The following is a 9,952-nucleotide window of genomic DNA, read 5'->3' as shown; positions in this document are numbered from 1 at the left end:
AATTGTCAAACATAGAATACATATGAATAAAGGATACAAACATTAGTATGCACAATGTACATCACAAGGGTACAGAACAATGAGTCATCATGCCAGGCCAGATTGATAAGGGGTTGCTTTGTGAATGATTTAAAATTTCATCAGGATCTTAAAGAAACAGGAAACATCTTAGGCCGGAACAACAGTATGGAAAAAAGCTTGAGGTATGTTTAGATGAGTAACTAGCATGGTGGGAGAAGACTAAGTACAAAGTCAAGGGAGATGAGTGTGTAAGAGGTAAACTGAAGCCAAACTGTTAGAGTTGTTGAATGCCAGGGTTAGAAGTTTGGAGTTTTCAGGAGACAAAGAGAGATATTTTTAGACCAATGATTTGGGAATAGCATGCAGGATTAGATGGGGAAGAGAATGGGGAACAGGGCCATTAGAGGCTATTGCTCTCACCAATCTAGAAAGGAGATCAGGGCCTACTGAAGTTATGGCTGCATTGGCTACCATGAAGGATTTATCAAATGATGAGGATGCTACTGTTGTAAATGGTGAATTAATAAGTGGGAGCCAACCTAGAAGAAGAAATTAACTCACTTTCAGCCTCAGTTTTTGAAGGGAGGGCATTTGGGCTTGAAAAGATTCTAATATATCACACAGAAAAGGTTTGGGGGAAGGAATGAGCACGAAAGGGGCTTGGAGCCCCAGAGAAAGACAGGAGGCAAGCATTTCCCCAGACTTATGGATTGAGTAGGTTCTCCTTTAAAAAGCATGAGGGAGACTTAGACCAATATAGCCAGAAGGGAAGGCAGCTCCCTTGGGAGCCTGAGTAATGGAGAAATAAATGTAGAACTGTCATACTGTAGCCCTTGATGGTCTAAACCTGACCTTCTCCAGAGATGTCCAACATAAAGGAAAACCACAACTCAAGACAATGTTTTTGAACCAGGCAAATGGGGAACCAAATACCAAGGAGAGCTGATTTGTATTTAAATACAATATTTTTATTACTTTTCTAGAAATTTGACACCAATCCTCATTTTAAACTAGACAAAGCAGCATAAATTTTTTCTTTCAAAATGATTGACACTCAAAAGGTAATACCCTTTAAATTCCTCCAATTAAAGTAAATTTAATTTTAAGTTTAATTAAAGGAAACTTTAATTAGAAAGAAGATTAAATTTTAATTAAATTTCTCTAAAATCTTCATACCGGCCTTTACAGCTAATATTTCTGTCAGAAACCAAATCCCTTCTTAATATTCTTAAATTCTATTCTAGCATTTTCCTTCGTATTAAAACAGCATCTCACCAGCTGAACCTGCCACTGTGAAAATTATTCCCATCTTAAAATACTGGAAATGCAACTGAGGAACCAAAGTCTCCCTGGGCAGAGGAGGGAAAACAACAGATTCTATTATTGATGAGATTTTTATTTTCAATCTCTTCCCACTCCTTTCTGAGGCGATTAGGTACGGTAGGCCTGCTGTGAGCCAGTTGTACTGAGTCTACAGCATCAACAAATGTTTATGGAACACCTACTGTGTGCGTGGCCCTGCACTAAGTTTGTTGTCTAACAGGGAAACATTGTTAAAATACCAGCTCAGGCAGAGGTCCCAGTCCACAGAGCCTGGACCAACTTTGCCTCCTGGATTCTTCGGCTGCTTCCCTCTTCCTAGAGTCAGGAAGAGAAACATCATCTGACACCTGACTGGTACAGGAACTTTTCACTGCCCCACACTGCTCCACAGCTCACTAGCAGCGCAAGAGCCCCAGAATGAGAGAGAAAAAGTCAGATTCTAGACCTACACTGCTGCTAGACAGCTATATCATCTTTAAGGAAAACCTAAACTCTCCATTCTCACGTTCCTCATCTATAGAATGGGGTAATAAAACCTGTCATGCCTAACTTTCCAAAGATGTCATAGGATCAAGTGAAATACCGTAGATAGAAAAAAAAAAAAGCTTCTGAAAACCACAAAGCACTACATATTCCTACAGATAATCACCTCCTATTGCCACATTGCACATCCTCATTTCATTCCTCCCAGGAATGAATTCCTCCCAAGCCCTGCTCTCTTTTGATTCAAACCCAAGTTCAGCTCATATTTTATCTCCTCCTAAAGCCAGCACTGAACAAAGACCCCTGAAAAAAAAAATTCTCTTGCTTGGATACTCATTTATATATGAACCCTGGCTTAGACTGCCTTATATTTAGAGATACTGATATATAGCAGAGCCCTCCCTTTTGACATACATGAAGCAAGCTTCAAGATCCCAAGCATTGAAGTTAAAACAAAATGAGAATAAACAATTGCATTAAAAGAATGTTACCTTTAGTTTGCGTGACAGGAAGCAAATCTCCTCTTTGCAGGTTACTAGATTAAGTTTCCAATCACTGTGAACAGAGGGCTGTGCTGAGCTCTGTACCCACTACTACATGTTCAGTTAAACACCTCATTTTCTTGAGTAGCTCAAATGCTCAGGGGCCTAGGCCGCATGCTACAGAAAAACTTTAATTTTTCTGTTATCATCTCCTAACAACCCATCTCCCTGGCATCTCAGGGTACCTTTTGGCCCTGGGCGTGGAAAGCCTCTCCTAAATCTACTTACCTAGTCTTCAAAACTGTCACCAAACCCAAGATCTTCCAAGAAGCCTATCTGACCCCCAGCCCTTCCTTCTGAATTCCCAGATCCCTAGGACTTGATAACACACGATGAAGCCTTTGATGCATGGCCTGGCTCCTTGCTGTACCCTGGGTCTCAGTCCTGTTCCTTCACCTGCCTGCCGTTTCCACAAGGACGATCTGTGTTTTATGCTGTAACACCTGCAGTCCTTGGGCCACCGCTAAGCAGACATAGGAGGTAACCAGGAAACATTTATTCATTAACTGTTTTCAAGGAAGGAGTAGAAGTCCTATTCTAATTCATTAAGTGCAAGGTACACCAGAGACATAAAAATTCTCACAAAGCACGGAGACAATGATTATTCAAGAAGCAAGCAAAAGAGAGGGACAATAAGAAGTGGAAGATGGAATGGAAAGGTGCTTAAATCAGTGGGCTTGGCACAGGGTAAAGATGAGAATGTGGAGGCGGTTTTTCCCAGGGGGCTGAGAGGCCCCCAGCATAAGAAAGAAATCAAGGGGAGAGGACTCAGAGAAGACTGTGGTTCCATGGCCAACTCTGGGCCTAGGGTGATCCATTATTCAACTGTAAAATGGGTACAGGGTAATTCCCATGTTCCTACTTTGAGGACTTTTGTGAGACCTAATTATTTATTGTTTGTAAAGGGCTTTGAACTCTCCAGATGAAAGATACCATGAGCAGTTCAAAGGATGACTCTAGACCATTATTAGCTGTAGTTAGACTCAAAGTGAGAGGAACGACATGACCATTTTCAGCACACCTGTCAGCTCAACCTTTTTTTTTTATCATTTGTAGGATTTTTGTGGCTAAATTAGAATTGCTCTTCATTACTTTTTCACTGGCAATTAAAAAAAGATCAAAATGGGACTTGTAACAAGGAGGCTGAATGCTAATTTTTGCTCTCTATAGAAAGGCAAAATATACATCTCAGGAATCCTTTCCTATTACATTTACAGTCTGCAAGAATTTTAGGGGAAATGGGACTTTCCTCTTCTGTCTCAGAAAAACTAGGTCTAAAAGAACTGAGGTGAGAAGGTAAAACATCACGTTTAAGTGTTGATTTTTCCTTCTTTATACTAGTTACTAAACTTCCCTACTGACAAAAGACAGAACACCATTTTATTTTATTTTTTGAAGTTGAACCTCTGAATAGAATCATCTTTCTCATTATCAAAAATGCTGCCAACAATGAATTCTAACATTTTCTCTTCTCCCCCTCCTACTTCTCCCATCTCCCCTTCCTTAAAGGGAAGGTGAGTTTCTCAAGGATCCAATGAGACTGAGTATGATCATTTTCTTTTCCTGTTCTAGCAGAAGATTTCTTTGGGGCCCCTTTTCCATCCAGGGCTACTGCCTACAGGTCATGTCCACCTCATGCTGAGGTCCCCATATGCCCCTGGTTTTCTTTCTTTCTTGCCTTTCCCTTGACCTTTTCACTTGCAGGAATATTTAACTGAGAATTAGTTTGCTCCAATCTTTTTTTTTTCTTTCTAGCTTTATTCAGGTATACTTGACAAATAAAAATTATATACACTTACATAGATGTGACATTTTGATATATGCAAACATTGTGAAGTGTCACAATTAAGCTAATTAAAATATCCACCACCTCATATGGTTATGATTTTTGTGTGTGCATGGTGAGAACATCTCCTATCAACTGTCTTAGCAAATTTCAAATATATAATGCAGAATTAGTAGCTATAGTCATCACGCTGTACATTAGATCTCCAGAACTTATTCATCTAACATAACTTAACCTTTGTACACTTTGACCTATTATCTCCCAATATCCCAGCCTATTCTACTCTCTGTTTTTATGAGTATGACTTTTTTAGATTCTACATATAAGTGAGACTATGCAATAACTGTCTTTCTGTGTCTGGCTTAGTTTGCTGAGCATAACATTCTCAAGATTTATCAATGTTTTCATAAATAGCAGGATTCCCTTCTTTTTTTAAGGCTGAATAATATTTCAGTGTGTGTGTATATGTGTGTTTGTGTGTGTTTCACGTTTTCTTTATCCATTCATCCCTCAACAGACACTTAGGTTGTTTGTATATCATGGCCATTGTGAATAATGTTACAGTGAACATGGAAGTGCAGATGTCTCTTCAAGATACTGTCTTTATTTCCTCTGGATATATACCCAGAAGTGGGGTTGCAGGATCAAATGGTAGCTCTATTTTTTTTTTGGTAGCTGTATTTTTAATTTTTTAAAAACCTCTATACTATTGTCCTAAGATCCTGGAGAATTAGGGCTAACCATAGTCATTGTTCTTGTTTCTTTCCAGTAATTTCCCTTCCTCTCTCACATACGGAAGTCAATACACCAACATGGATATGCATGTTGGAGTCACTAATGGAGATTAGAAAAAGCTTCTCCATCTTAGATTAATCCTCACAGATAACCTAAGAATCTAGATTTGTAAATAATTCTTGAAGATGACAAGTCTAACCTAAAACAAGGAGTTGAGAATGAGTTGACTGGAAAATAAACTTTTGAACTGAAATGCTTCCTGTTTCTCCTACCAAAGCTGGGAGATGGCAGGGTTTACATAACATGCCTCCACAACAGCATCTAACAACAAAAGATAGTGAAGTAACCCACCCACATGAGCTAGTACAGCAAAGATCCACTTTTCCCCAATCCAGGAGAGTTGTAGGATCCTGAACTGTGCTGTGGGTATATAAGAAACTTTCCTGGCCCCCCCTTCAAAAGTCCGGTGTCCATATTCAGGGTATTCATAAGTATTCTCTAAAGGGCTTTTCATCCCACAGCAATACTTGTGTACCACAGGACTACTCAATCTAAAATATCTTGAATGTGTGTTTAATGAGTCTACTCTTTTCATAAACTGTTTCTCCACGAACACAAGTTTCTCTTTTCAATAATTGTTTCTCATCTTCTGTTGTTGCTGTTGTGGCTGGGGTATACATTGTATAATACAAAACCAAAGGCATTTATTTCAATAATTCCTTATGATATAATAATTCAACAGCAATGGCAACAACAATAAAAAAAACCTAAATATTCAGGAATAGGAGCAATGACATGGAACTTTTAAAGACTTCACAACATTCTTATTTCTTTACTCCCTATCCCAGAGTCTTTTTTCCATGATAATCTCTACCCTATATCTTCCACTTTGCACACACACAAACAATACCCTCTCTGCTCTCATACCCTATACACACATCAACATGGTACTTCTCAATAGTTTCATTTCCAAGACTGCTCATTATTTTCAAATGTCTTCAAGCTTCTTTTGTTCCATTACAAAACCCCATATTCATCTGACGTATCACCCATCACCAAACATTTGAATAAAAACATTAAAAATAATTATTCAACCCATTATATCAAGCATTGGGGTAGGAGACAGGCAACCTGTATTCTGATCCCAGCTTTGTAAGTAATTAGCTTTGTGACTCTGAGTAAATTCATTTACTCTAATTTCTTTATCAGTAACACAAGGAATATAACTGTCCTTCCTATTTTAGAAGGTTGTTATGAGATATAATTAAGAACTAAATATACACCTGAAGTCAAATGTTTATTACTGCCTATATCTTCATTACTATCTCTGTCTCTGGCATCCTCTCTGAGAACTCTCTCTGATGATCACCATCTCACCTATTTAAAATTCATCCTTTCATTCATTCACCACATGTTTATCATATACCAACTATATGCCAGGCCTCAGGGGCTCACACACTCATGGGGAAGAGATCTTGGCAGAATTGCACCCCCGTGTGAGAGGTGTCCAGTGTGCTAGGGGACACCTCGCCCAGGCTGTGAAAGCACAGAAAGACTTGAGACAGTCCATCTATGTATATATGGAGTGGACATGTGTCTTATTTTGCTTTTCCTTCTCAGCCACTCAGCATTCATTCCTCTTTCCTAACAGGATCTTCTTTGAGAAATCTACTCTTTCCCCAATGGGCCAAAAAGCAGACTCAACCTTATGCTGATTGTGCGCTCCTTCTCTGACACATGAAACTTGTTCAGAGACAGTAGAGATTTTAAATAGCAGGAATTCACTGATTATAGCCACGGTCCCTGACCCAGCTCTCCCTGCTAAGAGACTGTTTCAGTCATTACCGTTTCTGCTCCTCCAGAGCTGGCTCAGTTCCTGTCTTCTTCCAAGCCTGGTCCTCAGCCTTCTCTGTGAGTTAGCTGTATCCTTCCATTAAATTTCATGTTTGCTTCAGTTAATCAGAGTTGTCTGAACAAGAAGAAAAACCAAATTAAAAAAAAAAAAACTAACAATCATATGACTATATGCTATACACAATGTGTTTCTGTGAAAGTGTCTGAAACCTACAGGTCTACCTAAGGGCTCAGTCCACATTCATTCATTCAAGCAACAAATATCCACTGAACATAAACTATGTGTCAGGCACTATGTCCATGTTCAGCTCACAGTAGGGCAGGGAGAAGAGTTAACAGGTAATTCGATGTATAACATGTAGCAAGAAAGCCAGCCCTCTTCTGAAGAGTGTGGAAGGCAGCCTGGAACTAAAAGGAACACTTTCTATGAAGAAGTCATATTTTACTTTAGACAGGAAAGGAGGAGGAGGCAGCTAGGTAGAGGCTGGAGAGATGGAGTTCCAGAGGGAGGGAACAGTATGTTCCCCTAGTAGAAGACGATGCACACAGCCACTGCCTCTCTGTTTCATAAGTCACCAGGGTGCAGGGTAAAGGGCTATAAAGAAGGAGCCAGGAAGCCGAGTGCTAACTCTGGTCCTATAGATAACTCACTGAGAGCTTAACAAGGCACTTCCTTTTTTTTTTAACGCCTATTCCCTTGTCTGTGAAATGAGGGTAGAAGGATACATGATATGGAAAGTCTCTAATATTTTATCATTTTATGTTTATTTTTTCATGTCTATAATAGATAAAGGAGGGGCATGAACTTCATCTGAAAGGACCACCCATCCTATCTTCTCACAGTCTTCTCTCTGTTGCTCTTACCACAGGATAGGACCAATGTGGTGCAGACAACTTTGGAAAGTAATAAAAGGGCACAAAGGCTCGGATGGACAGGGTGTAGAAGGCAGAAAGTTGCCAAAAATGCAACTAATATTTACTCTATCAAGAATTAACCCTACAGCACTTGTACCCCAATGTTTATAGCAGCACTCTCAACAATAGCCAAATTATGGAAAGAGCCTAAATGTCCATCAACTGATGAATGGATAAAGAAATTGTGGTTTATGTACACAATGGAATACTACATGGCAATGAGAAAGAATGAAATATGGCCCTTTGTAGCAACATGGATGGAACTGGAGAGTGTGATGCTAAGTGAAATAAGCCATACAGAGAAAGACAGATACCATATGGTTTCACTCTTATGTGGATCCTGAGAAACTTAACAGGAACCCATGGGGGAGGGGAAGGAAAAAAAAAAGAGGTTAGAGTGGGAGAGAGCCAAAGCATAAGAGACTGTTAAAAACTGAGAACAAACTGAGGGTTGATGGGGGGTGGGAGGGAGGGGAGGGTAGGTGATGGGTATTGAGGAGGGCACCTTTTGTGATGAGCACTGGGTGTTGTATGGAAACCAATTTGACAATAAATTTCATATATTAAAAAAAAAGAATTAACCCTACAATGTATCCATTTTCCTCTTTGCTGCTATTTAAGACAGCACCTCTTCCATGCAATGTTGACCACATTGTATTGTCTGTATGTATTTCTCTTTTCTTATTACTATTTTTAATTATGGAAAACAAATATAAGGCACTGTACAAAATTGTGAGAGTCGGTGATTCAGCATAAACGATGTGATCCCACTGTATGAATTACTTACAAAAAAACCCACTCACCTATTGGAGAGGAATTCTCTGGGAAGTAGGTGGTATGAACCAAGAAAGCTACCAGTAGAGAGTACATTTTCTCAGTCCACAGCCCTTTCTCCCTAACACCTCCTTCCTCTGAAGGCCCAAGGAGGTCTGAGTAAGGGACAGCCCAGAGAAGGGAGATAAGCACACCCCTGGGAGGACAGCCCTGTGGCTAGAGAAGACAGTGGTCTTTAAAGAAACTGCCAGGTGGCTCAGTCCGTTAAGCATCTGACTTCGGCCCAGGTCATGATCTCACAGTTCGTAAGTTCGAGCCCCATGTCAGGCTCTGTGCTGACAGCTTGGAGCCTGGAGCCTGCCTCGGATTCTGTATCTCCCTCTCTCTCTCTGCCCCTCCCCAGCTTACGTTCACACTCTGTCTCTGTCAAAAATGAATTCAAAAAAAAAAAAAAAAACCTTAAAGAAACTGCCCTAGGAAAATCCGGACTCCTCACACTTCCAAGACACGAGCAATCTTTGCAAACATCTCCCCTACGATAAAATTTAGGCACAAATCTGTGAGCAGTTTCCCTCCCCCACTTCCCATAAAACTTACTAAAAGAGCAATGAACATCAGGAAAGTTTTGTTGGTAGCTGGTGTTTCACATCTCTGGAGTTCCAGGGTGCAGTTGGAAACTGCCTAGTGCATGGCGCGGAGGGAGTCGAGAGGCCAGCCCCTCCCAACGGGAGCAGGTGGCATGTTTCGCAGCGGGGAACTCACCCAGGAGGCTTGCGTGTCCAGGGGCCTCAGAGCCGCGCACCTTCCCACTGCAGGGTCTGAGGCTCTCACACCAGGGAGGAACTGGGTGCCGGGGCGCATGCGTCCAGAAGGTCTGCGCACCACGTGCTCACTCACTCGCGGTTGCGCGCTGGAGGACCGCTTGGCTGAGGGCCGGTGAGGCAGAACTTACGTTCGTGCTGAGGTCGTGGAGGGGTGAAAGGGTAGGGAGCGCGCCGCTTGCAGGGGTCCACCTCTCGTCTCAATCCGCGGTCACGTCGTCTCACAACCTCTTCCAACAATAGCTATACGTTGTCCCTGAGTACGAAGAGAAAAACAGAACTCAAATCCAACATGAGTCCCTACAAGAAGGTTATGGTAGCGTCAGCCCTGCTGAGGAAACACTTCTCAGAAAACCAATGCAGGGAGCCAACCTTACCCAGATCCAGCAGCAGTCCCTCCCTCTCCAGGTCACAGAGTGCAGTGCCCTCAGGGCTCCAGAGCAGGATCTAGGATGTGTGAACTGCAGCATTATTCCCAGGGCTTTATTCTGCTGCTGCTCTTCTAATCTAAAACATATGTGCCCTTCCTTTAAGTCTTTGCCACCCTGTTCCTAAGTCCTGGAACTCCTTTGCCATTTTTCTCCACCTGTCTACATCCTACCATCGGGAAGGTCCAGGTGAAGTTTGGCTAATAACCACTGGGAAGCTGTCCCAACTTAAACCCTAAGTGACATGTTTTCATCTCAATTCCTATAGCA

This window comes from Lynx rufus, unplaced genomic scaffold, assembly GCF_022079265.1.
Source record: "Lynx rufus isolate CCGP_SWC_20201006 ecotype Redwood Valley unplaced genomic scaffold, mLynRuf1.p SCAF_22, whole genome shotgun sequence".
NCBI lineage: Eukaryota > Metazoa > Chordata > Mammalia > Carnivora > Felidae > Lynx > Lynx rufus.
This window is presented reverse-complemented; position numbering follows the sequence as displayed.